Source organism: Phoxinus phoxinus (genome assembly GCF_949152265.1).
Source record: "Phoxinus phoxinus genome assembly, chromosome: 6".
Classification (NCBI taxonomy): domain Eukaryota; kingdom Metazoa; phylum Chordata; class Actinopteri; order Cypriniformes; family Leuciscidae; genus Phoxinus; species Phoxinus phoxinus.
The window spans coordinates 24,322,494-24,347,214 of NC_136881.1; the positions used below are offsets into that span (position 1 = coordinate 24,322,494).

A 24,721-nucleotide genomic window follows, 5' to 3' on the forward strand; every position below is an offset into this window, starting at 1 on the left:
AAACAGAACAGAACCAACATGAATGTATATATCATTAATTCAAGATTTTAAAATACAACATAATTCGAGAATTTATTCTGATTTGAGGGGAATCAGAATGCCAAATCCTGACTGGCGAGAGGAGGAGCTGGGGATGGAGGAGGGTAATTCGCTCCTGAGAAATGCGCTAGCTGCTGATAATACTGAAGGAGCTTATATGTACGGTGATAGGCGTCATATTCCTATAGGTAGACATCAACTGATGCGAGCTTGACTAACGTGATCTGCCAGAAATGACGCTACGCTTGATGTATATTTAAAATACACACAATCAATACACACACTCAAAAATCTATATAAACATACACATAAATTTCATCTAATTTAATACTAAAACACACTACAAAACAGTCATGGCAAGGAACTTTTCAAGATACAGTATATGTATACAGTAAATTGTGTTTGTTTTCATTTTGATGCAAATGTACACACTACTTTGGAACAAAAAAAAAAAGTAATGAGATGTTCTGTTGATGCAGCTACATTGTGTTCTGCTTTTATGTAAGTTGTGGTTCAGTGTGTGTGTGTGTGTGTGTGTGTGTGTGTGTGTGTGTGTGTGTGTGTGTGTGGTTACTCAAACATACACATATGCTAGCAGGCAACTCTACCCTTTTAGCTCTGTAGTCAGTTTCATTAGAATTCAACTCCACATCTGGCCCTCGTGTCACAACAGAACTGTGTGTGTGTGTGTGCGCGCCTGTTTGCTATATGGAATATTGATGTGCCCTGCTCACGCTCAATTAAAGTGAAAGCAACACTTTAGAAAAAATTAAATCGGAATTGGCTAAAAATCGGTATCAGCAGGTCAAACTAAATGAAAAATCGGAAAACGAAATCGGCCTAGAAAATTGTAATCGGTGCATCTCTATTTAAAACCTCTTAAATTACGTTTCAATGTAATTCAGGTATAATGTAAGTGCAAGGTATGTATGTAAGTCGGATAATGTTTGTATGTAAGTGCGAATAATGTGTTAGATCCAAGGGGGTAATCCATCCGCCGGAAACTGAAGCCTCCGCGGGCGCCGCCATTGTAGCAGAACTTCACCTGCTGTTAGCATTCCATTGACTCCCATTCATTTTTTTACGTCACTTTGACAGCGAATAACTTTACATCTGAGGCGTCCAAAGACTCCATTTGTCCATTATTTATTTCTAAAGAAACTCGACAATGTATAAAAGGCTCCATTACCTTGTACCTTACGTTATGGCCCCGTAGAAGCCGTTTTTGTAAAAATAGGCTAACGATTGCGTCATAACTCACGCGACTCTCTGTCGCACCGTAGAGAAATTACCGTATAGACCGGCGTAGAAGCTCGCAGGCAATCGGGGGGACGTGGAGGCATTAAGTCCGATAAAGTGAAGGGAGTAGCCCACAGAGAGTGATAAAGTTGCTCCTGCTGCTAGCTCATGGACAGCTAATGCTCACGCTCTCCGTCTCTGCGAGATTCGGAAGGGAATGATTCAGATTTCTCCCCGCACAGCTACCAGAAGACTGACAGCTGTCAGACACGTTGCTCACGTGTTCAAGCTCAGTTTGAGCCTGCGCAGTTCGCCTGGCGATCAGGAAGTGAGTGCTTCAAATGGGCTTCACTTTTCTCCGTTGAAGTCTATGGGGTCGCTGTGTCCATCTTATATACTGTCTATGGTTAGATCTCCCGATCTCGTGATTAATGACTATGTGCCGCAAAGTAGCGTGTGCACCCGCCACTACAGCAGTCAGGGAGGGGGAACAGAAATGAGCAGCATGTATGTATGTGTAAAATAGTGCCATTCAGCCAGGGCTAGATCTCCTCCTCCACAATGTTCAACAAATAAAAGAACATATAATGCATACAAATAAACAAATGATAAAGATTGGCTTTGCACTTAAAGAAGATTAAGGAAAACAGTCCAATGCCAAGCACACTCGCAGTCTCGAGAACACCTCGGACAATGGAGAGCAGCAGGAAGAAAACAAAACTATTGTTCATGGAATGATAGTGTTACTGCAACCAGAAAGTTAATTTTTGAACAAAACTCAAGGTATTTATTTGATACAGTGGCTAAATGAATGAGAAATAAAGCTTCAACAAGTTTGGATGTTTCCAAACAGCGCATCAACTTTATAAATTATAATCAGGCAACCATCTACAACAGTACCCCTACAGACGTCACGCTAAATATCCCCTGAGGAACAATTACTGTACTTTCATTCTTTGCCATATGAAGCGGAAGAGTTCTCTAAACTTGTTAAATCATCAAAATCATCAACATGTATGTTAGACCCTATTCCGACTAAGCTATTGAAAGGATAATTCCAGAAGTCATAGATCCTCTTCTTAACTCTTTGACGCTTTGACACCAGTGTGTGTGATTCACACATTTATGTGTGAAAATGTTCAATCTAATATTAATTCATCATTGTCATTGAGATATGTTTCAAAAACTTTCAAGCTGGCTGTAATTAAAAGTCTCATTAACAAATCAGTTGTGTCAGTGTCGCCGCCTATACTGATGTAACGATGCAGTTTGTAGAAAGAGTCACTAAAAATTCCCACCAGTAGGGAACTGACTGACACTGTGTCTGAAATGTGCAAAAACTACAAGAGAACAAATGTTTAAAAGTCTTTTTTTTACTGTATAAGAACTGGAACTACTGTAACTGTTCTTATCTTATAATGTGTTTGGATTGTTGTTGACATGGGATGCTCTCAACTAGGTCAACCAAGTTGACCATAAAAGTAGATGGTATAACCAGCTTTACCATAAAACTAGGATAATCCAGTCTTGACCAGCATAGAAATTCATATTGGTCTAAGATCATTTTTTTCAGCAGGGATTTACACAGCGTCAGGCTATATCATATGATGGATATTACATGTGGCTTGTTTGGATGGTGGGGTATGACTTCCACATGTATGTGTCTGCGCCTGGTTTAAGATGAGACTCTGACATTTGTATGGTTAGACTTTAAATAGTTACAAAAAAATGAATGTGTATCTTATCTGCCTGAACTCCCTGAAGGAGTGTCTGAAAAGTTGTTGTTTTGTCACATTGTCTAATAATGAGGCATATCAGTATCAACCTTATTGTTTAAAGTAATCATTCTCTTGTCAATGATGCCTCAATGGATTTAGTTAAGTAGAAAATATTGCTAGCTGTTTGAATCCAAGCCTAATGTTAGTATGACTGATATAAAGGCTGTCTGAATAAATCGATGAAGCTCTGCATGATGCAGCTGGAGTGCAGTGAAAACATTAGAGAATTAAATGGCCTGGTTGGAAGTGTCTACTTGCTTCCTTGCTGAAGTGTTGAACTGTGCCTCAGGATTTATGAGTGCTCCTGGACTCTGGTGACCCAGAGACAGGGATTTAGAAGGAACAGAGAGAAGGAATGGTGGGGGCTGGAGAATTTGGGAAGACTCGATCCGCTTGCAACACATTTATGATGCTCCAGAGAATGGCCGCAGAATGGTACAGAGAAAGAGTGTGAGGGAAAGGGAGACTAAAAGGGAAGCAGCATCAGGAAGAAGGAAACCTAGAGGGGAGAGAAGCAGAGGAACCAAAGGGGAGAAGAGGCAAAAGAGGGACAATGAGAGAAGGAGAGAATAGATGACTTCAGGGACTGAAAGTGTGAGCAGATGAAATATGTATCAAAATACTTCACACTTTTTAAGCCAGAGGGAGATATGATATTTCCTCCTCCCACTTTCCCATGAGCCTCCCAGACGAGTTGCCTCACAACTGGCCAATCCCATAAGATACATTTTCAAAAAAGATTGCACTTTGGCCTGTGTTCTCACTTACACAATTACAGCTTCAATTCCTGCATAATGGTATCTGACAAGTAGCTTCTAGCTTTGAATCTGATAAAGAATGAAACTTGGTTCAGTGAGTGTCCACTTTCCATGATCTTTTTTTAAAGTAAAAAGGCAGTTTTTCTTTTCAAGAATTTTATATTTTTATTCATTCTTCACTGCATGTATGAATTGCATGTTAATGTATTTTTAAATAAATTAATAGATGAAGACTAAATCTGAGCTGACATTTTAAATTCATTGATGAATCAATGTCATGGATCAAGGTTGAATCACTACTAAATTTTGTTTCACTTTTGCAAACTGAATTAGCATGCACCATTGTTTCAATGTCTTACTATTCTCACAGGTCTATTTAGTTAACCTTTAACAATAATTTAGTGTTAAACATTGTTCCAGTGTTTGTTTCAACTTTTGTGCAAAATTCTGCTTTCTGTTTTTTCAACATTGAAACAACAACAATGCCTCGATTACTATCCCCTTGCTCATCCTCTGCTTCGATGCTGGGGACCCCTTGCTGGGTGACCCAAAGCAGACAAACAGTTAGTCTGATTTACGCCACAGGGCAGCTCTGTTGATGTAAGCATTTAATGCCTGATCTGGACACAGCAGATTATTTATTTCCTGGTCTAAATCATGGAACAGATGAGGATAGAAGGCCCACAGCCCAATAGATCTAGTCACATTAGTGGGGACCTTGGGAATGTAACTTGGCCTGGGGTGAAGGAACACCTTTACCATGCCAGGTGCAAATTCCAAGAACGATGGGGCAACCGACGGAGCTAGCAAATATTCTATCCTTTTACAGTTTTTCCCAATTGCTAAAACACAAAAAGTGAATGCCCAGATCAAAGCGTCAAAACCGTACCGTTTGCATGCATGTCTTACACACAGGCACCAAATGAATAAACACATTGTAGGCATTGCACTGCAAACAATTGTGCAACACACGGTGCAAAACACTACACACAGAGTGTTGTATGTTACACACGTTGGAAAATGAGGAAACACTTTGCATACAGCACATCCATTCAATAATAAAAACACATGCGACAATAGCAACACCCCCGCACACACAGTAAAACACTTAACCGGTAATTGAACACCAATCAGTCACAGCTGTAGCACTATAAATAGAACTCAGGTATGCGCACCTGTCGTGATACAATTGCGAATATGGAGGCCGAAGGACCCAAGGGGAAGGAGAAGACGAGGAAGAGATGGGGGAAGAGGGAGAGGAGATCGAGGAAGAGATGGAGGAAGAGGGAGAGGAGATCGAGATGGGGGAAGAGGGAGAGGAGATCGAGGAAGAGATGGATGAAGAGGGAGAGGAGATCGAGATGGGGGAAGAGGGAAAGGAGAACGAGGAAGAGATGGGGGAAGAGGGAGAGGAGAACGAGATGGGGGAAGAGGGAGAGGAGATGGAGGAAGAGATGGAGGAAGAGGGAGAGGAGAACGAGATGGGGGAAGAGGGAGAGGAGATCGAGGAAGAGATGGAGGAAGAGGGAGAGGAGATGGAGGAAGAGATGGAGGAAGAGGGAGAGGAGATCGAGATGGGGGAAGAGGGAGAGGAGATCGAGGAAGAGATGGATGAAGAGGGAGAGGAGATCGAGGAAGAGATGGAGGAAGAGGGAGAGGAGATCGAGGAAGAGATGGAGGAAGAGGGAGAGGAGAACGAGATGTGGGAAGAGGGAGAGGAGATGGAGGAAGAGGGAGAGGAGAACGAGATGGGAGAAGAGGGAGAGGAGAATGGCACCAACCTGAACGGGAACCAGGCAGACGCACAACTATCACTGACGACATCAGGGCCACTGTGGTGGACCATGTCATCAACCATGGCCTGACTATGAGGGAGGCCGGGCAGAGGGTCCGGCCCAACCTCAGCCGCTTCACGGTAGCCAGCATCATTCGGACATACCGAAAAGAAAACAGGTATGTCCTGAATTAACGCCAAAGGACTGCACAGTACCCACACAGCAAATTGTCTAGTGTTAGTGTACATTTTCCAGTGTTACAGTAATTTAATCAATCGTTCAATCTGGCAAAAACCAGACGTCGGGGCCGGAACATCATCGGCCAAAGGGCCATCGTGAACATCCCCGGGCAGCGCGGGGGCAACATGACCTTGTGTGCCGCCATTAGTGGTCAAGGGGTCCTCCATCACCATGCCACCCTAGGACCCTACAACACTGCACACCTACTGGCATTTCTCGATGCACTACATGATGTGGTCACACAGGACAGACCAGGGCAGCCCATGTTTGTTGTCATCTGGGATAATGTCAGTTTCCACCGGGCTGCTCTGGTCCGGGACTGGTTTGCCAACCACGACCATTTCATGGTGTTGCACCTGCCCCCTTATTCCCCGTTCCTAAATCCGATCGAGGAATTATTTTCGGCATGGCGGTGGAAGGTCTATGACCGCCTACCACATGTACGCGTGCCGCTCCTGCGAGCGATGGAGGAGGCATGTGGGGACATCGAGGTGGGGTCGATCCATGGGTGGATACGCCACACACAGAGATATTTTCCCCGTTGCCTGGCAAGGGAAGACATTGCCTGTGATGTGGACGAGGTGCTGTGGCCCGACCCCAATCGACGACGAGATCCCTGACATGGACCTGCAATAGAAACACCTACACCAGATGTTCAATACTTATAGTAGTTCTGCACCTGTACACTGAGTTTTGGTTGTGGAAATAAACACGGTTTACAGACTTCAAATGTAGGCAGTGTCTTGAGTACACTTGACCTGTGTGTTGTGTTTGCTTTGACTGTTTATATTGCATGTGCATGTGTGTTTCCTATCGATCCGAAGAGGGCCTTTTCAAGTTAAAGTGTTACGTTTTGATTGCAGAATGTTATTTTGCATTGGCAGTTAGATGTTGATCTCTGTGTCAAGAAATCTTGTGTGTTGAGTTTTGACACAATGAGCCAATTTTTTTATTTTGTCTGTAAGCAATTGAAAAAAACTGTAAGAGAAAGAAGTCATAAACTTGACTGGAACCTCTTCAATAGGCTTAAAGGGAACCAGGGACAGGCATTGGAGCACCACAGCTAAGTCCCAAGTGGACACCCTAGGAACTCCAGCACTGTATCAACAGGGCAGTTACTGGGTCCGGCTGACGTCCAATACACCAAGAAGTGAACACTCTCCACTTCAAGGCATATAATTTCCTCATGGAGAGCTCTGGAGTGAAGGATGGTCTCAACAACCTCAATTGATAGACCATAATCTATGAGCTTGGCCCCCTCATAGGGTGAAGTATTGATCAGCCTGCCTGGGACAGAAGGTCCCTCCTGATCAGAATCTCCAAAGGAGAGCCGTCGAAGAGAGACACAAGATCCGAGTCATGAAATGTGAAATTTACGTGTGAAAATGTTCAATGTAATATTAATTTATCATTGTCATTGGGATATGTTCAAGCTGGCTGTAATTAAAAGTCTCATTAACGAATCAGTTGTGTCAGTGTCGCAGCCTATACTGATGTAACGATTGTAAGTTTGTAGAAAGAGTCACTAAAAATTCCCACCAGTAGGGCACTGACTGACACTGTGTCTGAAATGTGCAAAAAAGACAAGAGAACAAATGTTTAAAAGACTTTAAACAGGTTTTGTACTGCATATACGCACTCTTTAAACGCTTCTCGGACAAAATGTATAACCGGAACTACTGTAACTTTTCGTATCCTATGTGTTTTGATTGTTGTTGACATGGGATGCTCTTAACTAGGTCAACCAAGTTTACCATAAAAGTAAATGCCCACACTCTGCCCGGCCATCGTGGCGCAATCAAGATAAGAAATAACTCTCTCCAGAACTCCCGGGAGCAGAGCGATTGGGGGGTAAGCGTACAGACGTAGCCTCGGCCATATTTGAACCAAAGCATCCAGTCCCATAGGAGCTGGATACGTGAAGGAGAACCAGAGTGGACAGTGAGAATTCTATCGAGATGCAAACAGATCCACTTGTGCCTGGCCGAACAACCTCCATATCTGCTCCACCACCTCCGGATGGAGCCTCCATTTCCCGGGCCTCAGCCCTGCCTTGACAGGACATCTGCTCCCTGGTTTTGGAACACAGGGAAGTACTGTAAGCTACCCTGAGTGAAAGCAGCTTTCCCTGGGACTGCAGGAGGATTTGGTGCGCCAGTTTGCAGTGTGGACATGAGCGCGATAGATGTGCCAGGAGAGATGGTGCCCCTCCACAGACCTTGAGTTGAGATACCATCTACAATCGCTCATCAACCTTGTAAGGGAAGAATCTGTCATTAGCATCTTGTGATGACAAGAAGCTCCCAACACGGGACCTTTGGATAGGAACCAGGGTTTCTTCCACATAACCAAGGCATGTAAGCATCACCTCATGATCACCCTGAGCCACCACTGTATGGGTCTCATGTACAGGCCAAAAGGTATCACGTTGGACGCTGCTGTCATCAAACCCAACCGTATGAAACTGTTTCACAGTGAGTGACAAAAGCTAGACCGAATAGAAGAACCCGATATTGGTATGCTTCGACCTCGAAAGTGAACATCAAAAAATTCCCGTGTTGTGGAAGGATGGATACATGGAAGTATGGGTCTTTGAGTTATATTGTGACAAACCAGTCCTCGAACCTGATCTGTCACACGATCTGTCTCAAAGTTAACATTTTGAACTTAAGCTGCATGACTGACTGGTTCAGATGACGTAGATCCAAAAGTGGACGTAACCCCCCATACTTCATTGGAACGATAAAATACCGGCTGTAGAAACTGACTTCTCTGTCGAGGGGAGGTACACGCTCTTTGGACCCTTTATGCAACATAGTTTTTATCTCCTGTTCCATGACCCGAGCCTGCTCTGGGCCTACCACTGTGGGTAGGACCCCCATAAACCTTGGTGGGCAAGACCCGAACTGAATAGTGTAATTCCTTTTCTATGGTGCGCAGGACCCAACGAGATATATTTGGAAGTAGCTTCCACGCTGCCAGAAAATCTACTAAGGTAACCAGCTTCTGTAGACTGGCCTCTGGTGTTATGATACTGAGCAAACGATTTCACAGAGAGTGCTAACTGAAGACACAGAAGCTAGCTTTTCATTGTTTGGGTATGCTTTATAGTTTCCTGGTTCGTGACAACATGACCTCAACCGCCTCTGATGTCTCTTCACACCACTGATTTCACACGTGCTTTACGACGTAATCACACAGAGAGTTCCCACAGCGTCAATCGACGCAGCGCGAGTTCCCTTGAAAGGGAACTGACGTCCCTTTCAACTGAGGATGAAAGTCATATCACTGGTTCACTCGTGTTTATTTAGCAATTTCTCACAAATTCTTTACCACAGACCTTTTTGGGTCGCCCAGAACTCTCAGATACTGTTTTAATCAGGAATGATAGATTTATTAGGTATTTTATTTAATCCAACCTCTTTATATTGATTTCCAATTTAATCAGTTTATGCTCAAATAAATCTACAATTTCATAATGTAGAGGATGGAGATATTTTATAGCTTGTTTGTTTACAAATAGCTGCTTTGATTACTCAATATGTATGACAATTTGATCTGAAAAATTCTGGGACCCACAAGAAGAAGAAGAAAGGCTCATGGAGGTGAATGACAGTCATTTCTCAGAGCAAGAGCTATTTTGCACATTGCACTGAAAAGAAAGTATATACTCATGGATCAATTGAGTGACTTCCCTCAAGGGCATTGGATATTTGACGTTCATAAGCTTTTAAACCCCGAATGTGTGATAAATGTGGCTGCACCATATCATCACAAATGAAACAATTGCATTACGGTTTAAACGCTTGATGCTTTTTTTTTATTTGATTTATTTTAGCAACATTTCAAAGTGCTCATTTTTAAAGGTTCAATGTGTTCTTCCAAACGTCAAAATATAGTCCTTTCGTTTCAGAAGATTATAGACCTACAGGTGAGTGCTGTCAGAATAAATCATTTATTAATGGGGTTTAAAGGATAATACTTCTTGTATTCTCTGCATTTGAAATGAAAATGAGTCTTCTGCATTTAGTATGCTTTTGTAATGACAGGAACTTTGAATAGGACCTTTAAATAAGATTTAATAAAAAATGCTTGAACAATAATGAATTCAAAGTAATGCGATTGTCCAGTCTAATCTAATAGGATGCGCTCTGTTTTGTAAAGTGGGTCTTGCTGTACTCTAGGGAGATACCTTTTGGCCATTACTGCAATGTTGTTTTTGTCCAGTAATGGGGACCAATAAGAAAGTGGGACATAGACAACTGAGAAAACATCTTAGACAGTGTGTGTCCTACATGGATTTACCACATTGTATGCATATGTTTGCTATAGTAAGCATCTATTTAGTTTACATGAGTGTGCGCAAAAGTGCATGTGTTTTGTCCTGAGAATAGTGAGCAGATGTTCAGTTATTACTCTAAATTTTATGGCACATGGCTGATGCTGGTTTCTCCCATCAGCACCTAGTATGGGGAGCCATTACTTTAGCGCTGTATATTTGATACTATCCCATATCAGTCACAGAGGATTTGATTATGAAGAAATGTTCACTCCATTAAATTAGATCCTACAAAAAAATTATGTTACAGGCGACGTTTAAAGGAAACCTCATGAGATAAAGAGATTATAGACCCATATGGACATCTGGAGGCCTTGATTTCTTCTTTTCCATGCGGATTAGTGTTTTGAAACTTTGTTTTTGTGGAGCACAGCGCTGCATCGCGGCTGCTTTTGTTTGTCAGGTTCCTTTGAGGCTTTTTCCCCCATCCAAATCCTGTTTAATATGGATTATGCATGTCGTCTGCACTGGGATTACTGGGGATGAATTCCATAACAAAATAGCAGCAAAACAGGATATTTTTGTCTCCTGCTTTATAGGCACCGCATGAAGTCTATGTCAGTTAAATAGATGATTTGTGATATTAAAAAGGTGGCTGACTGGACTAGTGCTAGTAGTGCTGACAGCAAAACAGAGCACTGCATAATATTTTTAACAATACAGTTCTACCCTTATGATCGCTTGAAGCAAAAATTCAGCTGACTGAATTTACACACTCATTTAAGAGATCCACTATGACAAAGTACCAGATTAGCTCTTGTGTTTTTCTACATCTCTTCGAGGATTATCTCATCACAGCAAATTAACTGGAATGTTTTCATTCATATTTTGAATTATTTATGTTCCCACGACAGTTCCCATGGCAACGTCTTGTTGTATTCCACCAATGATACATTAATCACCAACCCAGGCTCATTGGAAAAAAACTTGCGTGTGGTGATATTTCTGCAAAATATTACATTGCTTCATGCACGTTTCACAAAACTCTCAAAGAGAAATGTCCAGTGAGTTGTGCTAAAAATGTATTAAATTATATATGAAACAGAAACATGAATCTGGAAATTATTTATTTTGCTGGTTGTGTGTATTGCAGCAGTTCAGAAATAAAATGTACGATCAGTGGCACTTAAAGGTCAATGCTCTATCACAGGGTTAGGCACCTCTGGCCTTCGAGATCCACTTTCCTGCAGAGTTTAGCTCCAACCCTTATCAAGCTCATCTCCCTGTAGCTTTCTAGTAATCATGGAGACCTTGATTAGCTTGTTCAAGTGTGTTTGATTAGTGTTGGAACTTGGCTCTGCTGGAAATTGAACAACCATACTCTAAGCAAGGGTACGTTTACACATCAACAATATGCTTAATACGAATTAGTTTTTCCTTTGAGTTTTCCGCATACAGACAACTTCATAGTCAAAATGATCATCATTCACACACATCCGCTACGCAAAATATTTTCGCTACGCAAAATATAAGATGCTAGTGTCTCTTCTACCCTCGGCATCACCCCATAGCCTTTCTCTTTCGAGCCCACAATGGAGGACTATACGTGGTCATTGGGGCTTGATAAACAGAACGAGAACTGCTTACTCCACGATCTCGACACCTCGGTGTGGAGATGGGTGAAGAAAGGGAGGTTCCAGCGTGAAGGCTGTGACCGGGCTTGCAGGAAGCATTCATCGAGTTTACTTTTTCATTCAAGGGGACGCACACTGCCTATATTGTTTCTCTTTACTCGCCATACTTGTATATGTATATATATATATATATATATATATATATATATATATATATATATATATTGAATAAGTGCGAGTGATTTCAGACAGACAACACCAAATAAGACAATACAGTTCACACAGAACGCTTATTGAAGACCAGAAAGCTGACACTGTTGTGATCTGGCGTCCTATTATAGCTTCTGCATCACATGCTAGATTGGACTAGTTCCATACAGGCTTCAGACGCGTCACGCTGAAGACGTTCCCCAATGTATCGATTCTCGACGCAGCGCGAGTTCCCTCGAAAGGGAACACGTTTTTCAGGTTTGAAAACGCTAGGCGTACTGCCTTTTTGAACTTTTTTAAAATTTAGAAAATAGCAATGTGTTGCGTTTTTTTATGTTGCTTGGCAACCCCCGAATCAGCTGTCCTGTCATTCTGATCGATTATCCACCTTATTTGTCACGCAAGGGTGGGCGCAACCATTGTAAATTGAATGTGCTGGCTTCCGTTGTCATCCTCTTCCAGTAGCTGTACAAAAAAGCGTGTTATGCTGCTTGATATTGCATGGTATTTCTTACCCTATTATTGAATGTATTGTATTGTAAACACACTAGTCTGTAGCGTAAATAGTTTTACATTTTAAAGCGCTTTGTTATTTTTCACTATAATCGAAAGTCTCACACATTCACAGAAAATTTCTCTCTTACTTCCATGTTAAAAAATAAGGTGGATAGCGCGAGCACTATAGAATCATTGGTTTGCTGTTAAGTAAACTGTCATATAGCAGAAACTTAAAAAAAATGGACAAGCAGAGGGCTCGTGAAGTCAAACAGCTCCGGGTAACCCGCGACAGCCACCACAAGTTTCTCCTCCATCATTACAGTTTCCGTATGTTCCAAGCAACTGTAAACTTCCTTCAACAATGGAAGGCCCGACCTCTCCATTCATTCAACTGGACAATGGAAAAAAAGCACTTGATTGAAAATAGTTGATTTTTTTTCCAACTTCAGACGCTCAGAGCACTCCTACGAAAATGTGAATAAACAGCACGCAAAACACTCCCTGCCAATAGAAAACAATAAAAAAAAGTATATCTCATTGCAGAAAACATGTTCTTTCTGATCAGGGCCATAGAGAGCTATCCGTGTTGGATAGCTCTCCGGGTCGCTAAAGACCTGAATTTGTAAGAATGATTGGCGAAACATTCATACATTTAAAGGTAAATTGTGCAAGGACCAAATCTGTCCCATATTTATAATTTGTGTTGCAAAGGAATACAAGTTGTTGATGTTTTACTGCCACTAGTTTTCATTTCAGCAGAAAACTGCAGTGACTTATATATAAGTTTTGTGAGTTTTGCATATTATGTTAGAGGCACGTTTTTCTAATGAGCCTATTTCTAATCACAGCTGAAGCAACTAACATGATTTGTTATATTTTTGTTGAGCTAATAAGAGTATGACAGTAACCACGGAACAACAACCTCAACGTTGTTTGGATTATTAAGTCGTTCAAACCGAAACCGAGCAGTGTTCCAAGATGAGACTCCGTTCTGTGCCAGACAGCCATGTCGACAGCAATCAACTCTTTTGGTACGACCTCGACTCTTTATCCAGACTCTCCCGAATGATTGCCGACCTCGCTCACGGCCAAGAGGGAGATATATTTCCTCTGTGGGCATATCTGTGTATGTGTGAGTGCAAAGTGAACATGCTTGTTTGCGTGTGTGGGTGTTGCTGACAGCCGGAGAGATGGCTGTTCTGATAGTGCTGATGAGGCACACATCGGCGCTTAATCAAAAGCAGAGGCAGTGGAATCACACTCCGGAGATGGGAGTCATAAATTTACAGAGAAACGCAGAGTGCAGTTTTACAGTGCAACTCACGGCGCTGAAAGCACAGGGAAGGGCCCCTTACGACACCTTCAGAGCACTGTGAGTGTATTATGCACTTGTGTGTGGAGTGCACTTACCACTTAACTGATGGAATTAATAATTCTCTCAAAATAATGTACTGTAAATCGGCAGGCAATAAAAGTGAAATTGTATACCTTGTTGGCAAGCTATTGTATACAAATACAGAAGCTTAAAATACGCCAAGTACAATACTCAGAGCTTCGAAATGATAGTTCAAGATCTTCAACACCCCACATAACATTTTACATAATGATGCAAATGATGAGCACACTGGTTTCATAAACAGACATCTGCACTCCTTATGAACAGGCGTGATCACATTTCTGAACTCCAAGAACAAAATTGTGTTTAAATCATACAAATAAAATTTAATATGACCCAGATTTTGGATCATTTTGTCAAAGACCGCAAAACAGATTGACATAGGCTTTGAAGGGACATTGGCAAACAGAAACCACGACAGTGATTGACAATCAAGATGAGTCTCATTAAAAAGAGCTTGATGTCTGCTAAAATCTATATATAATCAAAGATTCTTTCCATAGGACCACAAACTCATATCTGATGTGTCTTATAAAGAAACTCAGTCAATCAATCTTATCTGTAATGTTTACTGTAATACACAAAACTATTTAATGGCTTTAAGTTGGTAAATACAGTGACCTGATTTTATTGGTCAGAGATTTAATAATGTATAATAAAGGAAATTGTATCTCAGAAAGCATATATTTGCTGTATGTATGAATCAATGTGTGATAAATAAGAGTTATGTCAGCTGATGGAGTTTGGACCAACCTTGAAAGCATTGATCCATATGCCAATTTATTTTACAACCAACAAACAAGACTGCAAATCAATTTTCAAACCAAATGATATGGAGATAAGTATTGATCGGTGGAGGTGTTGGCAGACACTAAGCACAGTATGAGGCAGCACAGTGTGTGTGTGTGTGTGTGTGTGTGTGTGTGTGTGTGTGTGTGTGTGTGTGTGTGTGTGTGTGTGTGTGTGTGTGTGCGTGTGTGCGTGTGTGCGTGTGTGTGTGTGTGTGTGTGTGTGTGTGTTTCCATGGTAATGGAAAAGCTGAGGAATATGTGGAGCTGAGTTATGTTGCCCTGAATTACTTGAAAAATAAACGCAGGTGCCAGTTATCATTAAAGGGTTAGTTCACCCAAAAATGAAAATAATGTCATTAATGACTCACCCTCACGTCGTTCTAAGCCCGTAAGACCTCCGTTCATCTTCGGAACACAGTTTAAGATATTTTAGATTTAGTCCGAGAGATTTCTGTCCCTCCATTGAAGCTGTATATACAGTATACTGGCCATGTCCATAAAGGTAATATAAACATCATCAAAGTAGTCCATGTGACATCAGTGGGTTAGTTAGAAGTTTTTGAAGCATCGGAAATACTTTTTGGTCCAAAAATAACACAAAATAAGACTTTATTCAGCATTGTATTCTCTCCCGGGTCTGTTGTCAATCCTTCACAGTTACGCTGATGGTGTAAGACGCTGATGACGTGTTATCTGGTGCGCCCGAGCTTCATTTATAGACTGAGGGAAACGCACGCTGTAAAAGTGTCTCATCCGCGACATGCACATTTACGCACCATTAAAAAAATGATATCCACGCAAACAATGTAGCATAGCTTGAATATAGCGTGCGTCTTCCTCAGACTGTAAACGAAGCTCGGGCGCACCAGATAACACGTCATCAGCGTCTTACGTCAGCAGCGTCACTGCGGAGTCCTGAGCGCAGATTGACAACAGACCCGGGAGAGAATACAATGCTGAATAAAGTCTTATTTTGTGTTATTTTTGGACCAAAAAGTATTTTCGATGCTTCAAAAACTTCTAACTAACCCACTGATGTCACATGGACTACTTTGATGATGTTTATATTACCTTTATGGACATGGACAGTATACTGTATATACAGCTTCAATGGAGGGACAGAAATCTCTCGGACTAAATCTAAAATATCTTAAACTGTGTTCCGAAGATGAACGGAGGTCTTACGGGCTTAGAACGACATGAGGGTGAGTCATTAATGACATTATTTTCATTTTTGGGTGAACTAACCCTTTAAGTCTTTGCCAGTGGGACACTGTCATTTCATGATGTCATGAACTTATACTTGAATGTTTCTAAATAATTTCAGGTTTCAATAAGTTCCATCAATGGAGTTTAGACCATTTCATTTTAACAAAGTTTCATGTTATTAATGGTAAAAACAGTGTAAAAAAAAAAAACAAGTTCATAAAAATATGGAAAAATAGAGATACACAATTATTTTTATTTCGTCATTTTCATTTAAGCTGTAATTCTAACAGATTGTCCAAAAAGTGTTAACATATTATTTATTTTAAATATTCATTTACTTGTGAATAGAAAGCTCAAAATAACAGCATTTATTGAAATAGATTATTTTATACATGTCTTTATTCATGTCTTTATCATAATTTAATTTAATGCATTCTTGCGGAATAAAATAATTCATTTAAAAAAAAAAAAAATCTTACTGAATCCAAACTTTTGTAGTAGTGTACAGAAACAGTAGTGTAAATTCTTACTGTATATTTCAGATCAGATTGACAGCACATTTAGTTTCTGACTTGGCTTGTATGCACATTCAGTGTTTGGTGTTCAGCACATTTCATACAATTCTCAGACTTTTATCTAGAAATAGTGCTAAATATTACTTAAGTATATTTGATAGTGCTAAAATGGAACTATTACAAATACACTTTATGTAGTTAAAATATCTTGCATTTAAAGAATGAAATTATACAGTGATCATACTATCCTTACTAATAGTGATATTAAAACACATTTTAGGCTTAATATTAAAGGGATACTTCACCGCTGGAAAGATGGATGTGTATTTAAATTGGGTCATTAATGTAGTAGAAATGTGAAATTATATTAGAAGTTGGTGCCTTCTTGAATGAGAAAAGCCAGAAAATGTATTTTTGGCTCATGTGGATGAAAGACAACAACTCCCAGAATGCACTTGCAAGAGGCCACTCCCAAGCCACGCCTACCAGTTACAGAGGGCAGTATCGGCAGAATTGATACAAATAGGCTACTAGTTGACTCGAAACTGAAAAGACGCCGTTTTATCGTGAGTCACCGTGACGAGTTAGTCCACCCCAGCTCGAGTCTGCCCGGGCTCTTCCTCCTGACCTCCAAGCAGGTCTTACTCCTCTGCTGCAGCAGCTGCTCCGGTTGCCTCTTGTTCCTCCATCATCCGCAACTGTTCCTCGCTGTATTGCAGCCCGTACAGCCACGAGCATCGGACATGTCCGGCTGTCATTTCGAGATTGCGCAGGGTGTCCGGTTCGGCTTTTGCTTTCTGCAGTCGCCAATAATTATGTTTACATTATTATTTGACACTGACACGTACGTGCCTGCTTTGCTTCACACGGATCCCGACCGAGACGAAAACACAGGAATTTTCTTAGCAATGCTAAAACGCACATCAACCGATCACTTGTTTAGCATTCATGTTAACACTACATTCAGAGTCACCAATCGGAATGAATTCAGTCAGATTGAAACAAAAGGTGTGCATGCAGACATGATGAATGGCGACTGCGGAGGGCGGGGGCCGAGTCCCGGACATTTTGGGCGGACTCGAGGTCACGGCCGGGAAAAAGAGGACGTATGGTCACCCCTACTACTCAACTTTCTCCACAGACCAAGAGCCTGTTAGCTTAGCTTAAAAAAGAAGAAGATGGCTGACACTATTTGTGCATTCTGTGAGTGAGAGTGGGCGGGTTGGAAACATGCAGAACTAGCTACTACTGGCTGTAGTTTTTAGCCTCTGGCCAAAAAAATCATCCGATGGCGCAAAATTATGATACATACATAAATCTCGTCTCAGGATGTCACGGATAGTGATGAAGCAGACAGGTGAGTAAAATAATACTGAAGTTTATTTTGAAAAGAAGCACGGAATTCAAAAGATGTAAATGGTGAGTTGAACACAATGAAGATAGAGGAATGGAACTTAGCTGATCAATAACAGTATTGTCCTTTACAGATGGAGATCGGAACGAGGTTGATGATAAATACAAATGAGAGTCGCTGAAGGTTCTTGGAACGGGATCGGATGACGAGGATGGCAGGTAAGTGGAACAGGTAAGGATTGAGGTAGAGTCTGTGTGTCCATGGAGAGACGAGATCAGACAATGAAGAGTGGTGCAAGTGAATATATATAGTGAACAGGTGACGATACAGGTGTGGTGATTAGTAATCAGGGGAGAGTGAACGAGTGGAGTCTGTAGATCTGGTGGAGCCATGACACAGGGGGACATGGGGGAGGGTAGCATGGTCATTCGAAAATACTACCGGGTTTCTACTGATACAAAGCTTAATGCTAATCGGTGAAGTATCCCTTTAAGAAATGTGCACTTGCACTGTTACGGCAGGGAAGACAAGAGGGTCCAAAATCCAGGGAAAAAAACAGCGCTACTGGACCCCTAGTAGCTGGGGGTAGTCAGGTAGAGGAGAAGGAAGGCCCCGTGGAGGAGGAACTGCGGGCTTCGAGAACACTCATCAAAGTCCACTGAAAAATAGCAACAGAGTACAATCTAGAAGGAACAAAATCAAGTGGCCAGAGACTAGTGAGGCATCAGTATGGCAGAATTTGGACTTAGACCCTAGCGAGGTTCTGCAGAGGTCACTGCGGGGGAGTTTGGAGTCTAAGCTCAACCTGTCAGGAGACATTCTTTACCAGGAATGCAATAACAGGCTTGGAACATTTACCAACAAGAAATCTGCTGTGCCAAGACAAAAGGGGAGGCGAGAGAGAGAGAGATAGAGCAGCTGGTTTAGCAGTGGCATCAACTCCGTAAATGCTGGAGGAAAGCAAACCAGAATGAGAGGGAGACTGAGATCAGCAGGAGACTAGCCAATATCCGGAGGGAAGAGCGTATCCGAAGGAGGCGGAAGGGGAGAGAAAAGGAACGAGACAAATTCTTTAAGGTTTGCTATGCAGCTGCTGGATGAGGCCAAGTCTGGAAGCTTGGAGGTCACTAGATAGGAGTTTGAAAAGCACATTAGGAGGCAGTATAGCGACCCAGTGAGAAATTAGTCCTTAGGTTCACCGGGCCACCTGCCTTAGCCAGGTCTCCCTGTGTCTAAGTTCAACACCCTCCCGCCAAAGCTCAGTGAAGTTCGAGAGGTGGTGAGATGCCAGATCCGTATCAGCTCCAGGGCCCAACGGGGTACCTTACAAATTATAAACGAATTGCCCGGCAGTCTTGAAGCAGTTGTGGGTTCTCATGGAAGCCACCTGCAAAAAGCAAACCATCACAAAGGCATGGCGAAGTGCTATGGCTGTCTTCAAACCCCAAGGAGAAGGACTCTATGGAAATTGGCCAATTCCGTAGCATAGCATTGCTCAACGACGAAGGCAAGATTTTCTCCACCCTCTCAGCAAGAAGAATGACCAACTTCTTGCTGGAAAATGGGTATGTCGACACCAGCTGCCAGAAGGCGGTGGTCCCTGGGGGACATTATACTGCAGAACTCACTGACAAACAAGCAGGGGAAGCTGTGATGAAGCAAAACCCCAGGTGTAAGCCTCCACCCTATCTTCCACCCTATCTCCAGTCAGGCTGCAAGACGCCACTCTCCCAAGGCCACTGCAGATGACGGCATGACCAGTTCTTGAGAAGGCTGGCAGAGATTCTGGAGACACAGAGGCAGGAAGTGAGCAGAGGGCACTTGCACCAGCAGAGCATTACATCGTTTGTTCAAGAAGGTTGAGGGGGTACAAGCGCCACTCTGAGAATACCACAGAGATTGGCACGCTTGACTCAGGACTGCAGTATGAGAGTCGACCTTGGCAAGAAGCTCCAGTTTTCCACAGAGATCACTAGCACAAGACTGTGAAATCCAGAAATCGTGATGTGGTCCAGCAGCTCTAAAGCGGTTGAGTTAACCAATCCTTGGGAGGCAGGAGTTGAGGCTGCATGGGAGAGGAAGAGGCTGAAATATGCAGATCTTGCAGCTGAGTGCAGGGAGGCGGGATGGAGAATCACCATTTACCCGGTAGAGGTGGCATGCCGCAGCGTTTTTGGGAACATCAGCTGTCCACCTCATGAGATATCTGAGATTGTCTGGAGCAAGCCTTCACAAGGCTCTAAAAAATCTGGCTGAGGAAACAGAGAAGAACAGCTTTTGACTCTGGCTAAAGAGGAAGGAGATGTGTTGGGGCACCACCTAGCACAAAGGCATACTGCATGGGGTGACATGGATACATAAAAGTCACTGCCTCGCCACCAGGAGGACCATGAATGAGTGGTGGTACCCGGCATGAGATTTATGGATGTATACACTGAATGTGCATACAAGCCAAGTCAGAAACTAAAGCGCTTTATTCAATACAGATTTCACAGCAGCTTCAAAAAAGTAACACATTCAAATTCTGCTGTAAAGCAACTCTAACGAGTGTCATTATACATCTCAAGTTAATTAGTTTAGTATTGATTCAGTTCAGTTCCATACATGGGTAAAATTCATAAATTGTGCATACATACTGTATATACAGTGTAATTGTGCACATGGCAAACTCCTGTAACACTCCACTGCACACGAAACAAGCAAAATACACAATATAGTAGTGTTTTACATTTTTCACAGGCGTGTATGTGGCTAATCATTGATATTTGTATGTACAGTTACTACGCAAAAACACAATTTTTAGAAGAGCTAAAATAGTTTTGAATGAAGTGTTTGCTTTTGAAAGAAATGTGTCACAACTTGTGTGTGGTGTTTTGGGAAATGGAGCCATAGTTTCAAATATTGTGTGTAAGCATTTTTTAAGAAAAATGTGAAAAAAAAAATGGATTTGAAGTATACCTAGTGTGAAATAAATGTATTTTAAATATTATTATTATTTTTATTTTTTCAAAACATAATTTTGTATAATGTATAAGTTGTTTTGCTTTGGGGACCAAAAATAAATAAATAAAAATGTCCCTACCAGCTTAAAAGTTCATTGTGTGGACACACACACACACACACACACACACACACACACACACACACACACACACACACACACACACACACACACACACACACACACAGAGAGAGAGAGAGAGAGAGAGAGAGAGAGAGAGAGAGAGAGAGAGAGAGAGAGAGAGAGAGAGAGAGAGACCATCTGACACTCAATCCATCTCCCCCATGATGCTCTGGATTTTATCAGGAACACTGCAGCAGATGGGCTGTGAACAAGAACAGAGTGATATGTGTTAAAGCGCACACTGACGCGGATACACACACATTTCATGAATATTGCGTGCTTTAACTCATCGGAGACCCCTGGCTTCTTTGAAATAAGTCTCTGACTTTGGCAATCGTCTGATAGTCATCCAGACTTCATGGCAAACCTACCGAAAGCACTCCTCTGGGGAATTTCAGCTCCAGACTCTGAAGAAGTGAGTGAGGGAGAAACTTTGCACTGAGATACTCCCACTGCACATCTGCCCCCAAAGCCGGGGAAAATGAACAGTGCTAAAACTAGCTTATGAGACAGCATGTGAACGTCTCAATTTCACAACCACAATTGACATCTGACACAGTGTTGGAAGGCTGACATCATTATGTTTTACATTTAATTTTAGAACGTGTGGAAAATGTTGCATTTTACCATTATATATTCCTAAAAATTGCCTCTCACAAGGTTGACAACAAAATGAGAGATAAAAAGTATAATGTGCAAACTCATTATGTGTAAACAAATCTCACTGAGAATTGGCAGATAAACTCACAAATGTGAGAATAAAGTCAGAACTGAGATAAAAATGTGCAATTACCGTTTATTTTTTATTATTAATTTGTGGTGGAAACAAACACAATAAAAAATAGAATAGTGACATGTAAAGTCACAATTCCAACTTTCTAACTTGCAATTCAGCATAAAAAGTCAGCATATAGTTTTGTATAACTGTGAGATATAAACTCCGCAATTGTGATAAAAAAAAAGTCAGATTTGTGAGATAAAAACTCGCAATTATCGTTTTATTTTTTTATTCTGTGGTGGAAACAAGCTTTCAAAACACATATGACAAGTACATAAATTACATTTAAACATTAGTCAGTCCAGCCTAATTTTTGCTCTGGTGACTATAGCATCATTTATCTCCTCTGAGCCTGCATGTCTGTCAAAATATTGACGTTGTGTACCAAACAAATCATAGTTCACAAGTGTGGCATATCTAGACAGTGATGAGAAAAGGGATCAAATTTATCTTGGCTCATCATCAATCATTCAGAACTGCTGCCGCTGTCAGACTTTTTATGATTAATGATTCTATGATTTTGCTCTTTATTTCTCTTTCCTGTATGTTAATGATGTGGTTTAATGTTCCACTTCTATTCAAAGACTTTCTTCTTGACATCCATCCAAGTTGACCTGATTTCTTTCATCCTGAACTCAAAATACCGGTTAAACGATTTAATGTTGCCAATCCAGGCGGGTTGAAGGTTTTTACTTTTTCAAGGTTGAATGACATCAATCAAGACCAAATAATTTATTTTGTACAAGTCAATATTGGTTACAGACGTGGATACTGATTGAAGGGTCAATGACATGCTCATTTTTGTATGAATCTGAAACTTGTTAAAATATATATACATCCATACAAACAATGTGTTATATGAGCATGTTTTTAATTTCAGCATGTGTTAATAAACAAAAAGTAATACATACACTACAACTCTCCTGATATCATAATGCAGAAATAACTAATTAAAAGAACTAATTAAACTTTTTAAAAAAGACCTAATTAGTTGGGCATGATATTTTATTTCTGTTGTCTGTTGTTTGTTTTTCAACAAAACTGCCTCACTGCTTATTAATGTCTGCAAAACAAATCAAATCCAAATCAAAGTCATGTGGTGCAGCCAATATGAAAAGAAAAATAAATATGAAACAGTATGAAATATCATAAAGAGGACCCTGCAGGCCATCATAACTGCATGTCAAGGTCAATAAGTCTCTTAAGATATTAAGTATTTGGAGCTTTTTATGACAAAGCAAGGTTATTAATGCCATGCTGTGCAACTCCCCTAAAGCATTAGTTAAGATTTGCGTGACACTTTTTTTTTTCTTAAAAAATAAATTTGGATTTTTTTTTAAAGAATCATTAATACATGTCACAGTTATGCTAAGTTAAGTCTGTTTTGTTTTCAATTACTTTTAGTCCGTTTATCACGGTTCCTGTTTGCTCCTTAGTTGTCATGGCAATTCATTTTTTGATTAATTAGTCCACTCCTGTTTGCCTTTTAGTTGTCTTGTGTATGTAATGCCCTCAGTTATTTCTGTTCATTGTTTGGTGTTGTTTGTGTTCCGTGCACACTGCTACGTTGCCTTTCTTGTTTGAATTATGTTTCTGTTTTGTTGTTTTATGAACTCAATCTTCATCATCTTTATCTTTATCGGTATATAAGTAGCATAATGAAATGTATGCAACTTTATATATGTGTGTGTGTGTGAAGAAGAAAACAACGTTTGCCCTAAAACAGTCAAACTTGGAAGACAGTAAGAATTTAAGATGCTTCTCAAGGGTGTGGTTTCTTTTCAAAATATTCAGAAAACAACAGCCTGACGGTGATGATAGTACTGGGATTACTCAGAATCAACATTAAAATGAAAACAAGTCAAAGCTGCTGCCAAAGATAGCCTCACAACAAATAAAAGATCAGTTTCAACAGAGCTTTCCAAAGACATCAAAGCATATACAGTACACCTGATAGAATTGATGACATTTGCGAGATGTTTAGATGGTGAAGGGCACCTGGTCCTCTCCACACCTGTACAATTGTTTATAGAATTGCTAAACCTGCGAGAAAGAGGTTTGAGGTGATGAAAACATAATGCTAGCACGTCAACGTGTGCCAATCATCCTTCAAAACTGGCATTTTCTGTATACTGTCCCAGTTAGAATTGCTGAAGGCAAAAATGTGGTCAAAATGAAAACCAAGAATTCAGCAACTACTTCTCAGGAGATTAGACAAGCCACCTTAAGGGAACCGCAGCAATGATTCCTCAAAGTAGAGCAGCGAAAGGGGAGAAACTAAATAGGACAATGTAGTCAACATTACGGTATCATAGAGAAAATGTTTTAATTTTGCTCTAAATTACAGACTTCAGTGTGATGATGTAGTTATGTAATTTTGAGTGAAATCATTTTTTCAGGCAGTTAATCCCCCTAGACACCATGTCACTAGTTTTCTGATATGAAGTTTTCTCTGCTCCTAAAAAATAAATAAAACACTTGACAAGTTTCACACCTCAAGCAAAGTGCACTGACAATTAAAGAGTATTTACGTAAAACTAACAAAGAGCCCTTTGAGTTTAGCAGACCTCGATGGCAGTTTTCTTTGGATCAATTCACATGCGTCTTTGAGAAACGATTAAGTTGTCAGTAAGCTGCACAGTGCAGAGATTCTCTGATCACATTTGGCTCTGTCACTGATACAGTAACACCTCTGAGAGATGGAGGATTTGAAGGTTTAAACGAAATGTATTTTAAATTGAAAAATAGTAAAATAATAATAATTAAACCTTTGTTGTTTGCAACATATATTTAGCATATTTTTAAAATATTTTCCAGTCAGAATTATTATTATTTTTTCACGAATGGGGTCAGGGGTGTTTCATTACTGCATGAAGACCTAGGCCAGACTGATGACAAAAAAACATACACTGCCATTTGAAGGGAGTGTGATTGCTTCCCTAGGCAACATTTTTCAAATAGTAAAAGAAATAATAGAGATTGTCGCTGCCCGCTGTGTTAATGGTTTCCATTTTCTCCAGACTACAGTGCGGAGATTGTGGCACGGCTCTGTGGAGAGGGATCAAACCGCTTGTTTTCAAAAGGGATGTGCAGGAAATGACTCT

At 40.9% G+C, this 24,721-nt stretch overlaps 1 protein-coding gene across 1 annotated transcript in view; it reads left to right on the forward strand.

Annotated features, from left to right (window-relative positions):
• The window catches only part of pudp (pseudouridine 5'-phosphatase), a 362,626-nt gene that overhangs the window by 17,353 nt on the left and 320,552 nt on the right, over positions 1–24,721 (forward strand). The window lies entirely within an intron of this gene.